Below are 3693 nucleotides of genomic sequence, written 5' to 3' on the forward strand. Positions count from 1 at the left end.
GGCCCATGCTGCGCCTGGGCTGGGACTGGTCCCGCCGGCGCAGGGTAGCAGGAAACTCTCCGCACACTCACCGGACCTGGGCTAGGACTGGCTCAAATTTATTTTTGTCAAGTAATTTCCTTTCTTGTTTTGGTTTTCTTGTTTTTCTGCTTTCATCTTCACTGATTTTTTTCATTATTTTTATTAGCATATATTAGTTATATGGGCTAATGTGTTTCACTTTGGCATATTTGCACATGGATATCACATACACTGATCATTTCACACATACACACTCTGTCCTTCTATAATACCCTCTTCATTTTCTCTTGTATGATAGTATCCCTTCTACTTTCACATCATCTCTTTTCATCTGCCACCTCACCCCACCTCCATTCTTCACATAAGAGAAAGTATTGATAATTCAGTTTGGGTCTGAGTTATTTCACTTCATGTAACAGTCTGCAGTTCCATCCATTTCTGCAAATGATAAGAAAATTATTTTAATCTTCTTTTGCAGGGTGGATTTATAGTTCAGTGGTGCAGTCCTGCCTGGTGAGTGTGAGGTTATGAGTTCCATTCCTGGTACCAAAAAAATAAAATTACATTCTTCTTTTGGAAGTGATGGCTAAACTTGTAAACTTAACTGGGTTGACAGCCACCTAGGGAAATAGTGAAACATATTTCCAGGTATATCTGGGTGGGGCACCGAGGCAAGACTTTGGGATGTATATCTGGTACCTATTCCTATCTTCTCTGGCACTGTTACCTGGCTCTGCTTCCTGGATGCTATGATGTGAACAGCATTCTTCAGCTATGAATTTCTGACTATTTATTTATTTATTTATTTATTTATATTTTTACTCATTTTATTGAGAAAAAAGATAAAATAGCAGTGAAACAGTTTCAAAACATGTTAGTAGGACAGTCACAATAATTAATACATTTCATATTGTCTTTGAATTATTCAGAGGACAAGATGCAGACATGATATCTTGTCTAAACAATACTAGGACAAACCTTTCTTCTCATTGAACTAAGAGAAATAGTTGTATATATATCCTATCTTGTATATACATATATTTTTTCCACAACAAAAACAGTCCTTTATTTATATCTTCCTTTTTTATTTTGCTTTGTCAGAGATTGGTGTTCCATTGCTGTTAGAGAAGCTGTATTTGGAGAAGTCTTTAAGGGACCTTTTCATACTTGATGCATGTCCAAAGACTGTAGATACTTGAGTTCTCAGGTATGAATTTCTTCCATGACATTCCTGATTTGGAGTAAGCCAATGATCATGGACTAAAACCTCATAAACCTTGTGTCAAATTAAGCCTTTCCTTTAAGCTGTGTTTATTAGGTATTGCATTCTAGCAATTAAAAGCTAATACAAAAAAAAACTAATACAATGACTGAATAATATTCCATCATGCATATATACAATTCCTTTGTCAGTTCATCTGTTGATGGGCACTGAGGCTGATTACATAGCTTAGATGTTATGAATTATGACAATAAACATGCAGATGCAAGTTTCTCTATATCACAATAACAATAACTCAGAAATAAGCTGAAAGGGTTGAGGATTTAGCTCAGTTGTGCAGCACCTGCTTGGCAAGCATGAGGTCCTGAGCTTGATTCCTGGTACCTCCCCCAAAGAATTTAGGACTGGTATAGCTTAGTCAAATGGCATTTCTGTGTTTAGTTTCATGACTAACATCCATACTGATTTCCATAACTGCTGTATTAATTAATATTCTCATCAACAGCGTAGATAGTTCCTTTCCCCTGCATCCTTGTCATCATTTATTGTTTTGATTTGTATTCTTGATAGCAATTCCGACTTGATGAGATGGAACTTCATTGTGATTTTGATTTGTGTTTCTCTGATGGCTAAATACACTGAGCAATTTTCATATGTTTATTAGCTGTTTGTACTTTTTTTTGAGACGTATCTAATCCATTTGGCCTCAGCAATAGGGAGGGCTATTTTTTGGTGGTTAACTCATAATTCTTTATATATTCTGTGTATTAATCCTCTGTCAGAAGAGTAGGAGATAAGGATTTTCTTCTATTCTGTAAGCCATTTAGTCACTCTTGATTGTTTCCTTTGTTATGCAGAAACTTTATAATTTGATGTAATACCATTTCTTGATTTTATTATTTCCTGTGCTACTGAAGTCCTATTCAGAAAGTTTTCACATGTATTTTTTTCTGTTATAGGTGTTTTAAAGTTTCAACACTTACACCTAGGTCCTTGAATTTTAATACAAAGAAAGATATCGTTTTAAGCATCAGTATCTTGATACTCAGTTTTCCCAGCAACATTAGCTATCTTTTCTCCAGAATGTATTTTTGGCCTCTTTCTCAAGAATAGATGGTTGTAGTTGAATGAGATTGTTTCTGTGTCCTCTAATCTATTCCATTTGTCTCTGTCTAGTTTTATGCCAGTACAATAATGTTTTTACCACCATAGTTTTGTGGTATATTTTGAAATTAGGAACTGTTATACCTCCAATACTGCTCTTTCTTTCCCTCAGAATTCTACTATCTCTTCTAGGGCATTTGTGTTTACATATGAATTTTAGGATTTTCAGTACTTTTTGATGAATATCATCAGTAACTCAGTGGATATTACACTGAATCTGCAGATAACTTTTGGTAAAGTGGCCAATTTAACAATACTGGTTCTGCTGACCCATGAACATGGCAGACCCTTCCATCTAATACTATCATCTTAAGATTTTTCTTCAGTATTCTGTAACTAATTGTAGAGGCCTTTCATCTGCTTAGTTGGACTTAACCCTAAGTATTTTTGCAGCTATTGTAAATAGAATTGTTTTCTTGATTTCATCTTTTAGAAAGTTCATTATTGGTGTACAAAAAAGCTATAGATTTTTGTGTGTTGATTTTGTATCTTGCAATTTTGCTTGATTTACTTATGTGATCTGAAATTTTCTGATGGAATTTTTAGAGTCTTCTAAATAAAAGATCATCATTTACAAAAAGGAATAATGTGACTTTCTCCCTTGCTATATGTATTGTTTTTGTGTTTTTCTCTTTCCTAATTGTTACAGGTAAAGGAGAAAAGCTGGGAAACATGACAGAGGTTGAGCCATACACTTATACACACAGGATAAATAAGGCAATGATCCTGAGAAACATCAGCAGGTTTTTGAAACTAGCAGTTAATTGGTAGTACTTTCACCCTGACTAACTATATACACTGATACCTGTGAACCAAGCAACTGCACTGAAGATAGCAATGTGTACTAGAAGGATCACACTTGGAATGCCTGCCATTCTGGTCCTCTAGATACATACATCTTCTTTTGATTGATTGATTGGTTGATTGATTGATTGATTGCGGGAACTGGGGATTGAACTCAGGCCCTTGTGCTTGCCAGGGAAGCACTTATCCACTGAGCCATCTCCCCAGCCCTAAATACGTACTTCTTCTCATGACATACCAATTATCGCCATACTATCTCTCAAGTAAATGTTTTTTTTTTTAAGGGTAATAAATGAAAAAAAGACACAAGGAAAAAAATGTCACAGGACTGTCTTGATACAATGTTTTATTTTTATTTTTTCTCAAGTTTTATTGATAAACATATAGCAATGAGACAGTTTCAAATCAAATCAAAAGTACAGTTTCAACAAATAATACACTGCATATATTCTTCTTAGTGGTTAATTGCTGTACAAGATGCG

General features: G+C 34.8%; 1 pseudogene; it reads right to left on the reverse strand.

Annotated features, from left to right (window-relative positions):
* Positions 1 to 424: 424 nt before the first annotated feature.
* Positions 425 to 3693, reverse strand: part of LOC101564591 — a 6803-nt pseudogene continuing 3534 nt past the window's right edge.

This window comes from Octodon degus, unplaced genomic scaffold (assembly GCF_000260255.1).
Source record: "Octodon degus isolate 3935 unplaced genomic scaffold, OctDeg1.0 scaffold00314, whole genome shotgun sequence".
In the NCBI taxonomy this organism is placed as follows: Eukaryota; Metazoa; Chordata; class Mammalia; order Rodentia; family Octodontidae; genus Octodon; species Octodon degus.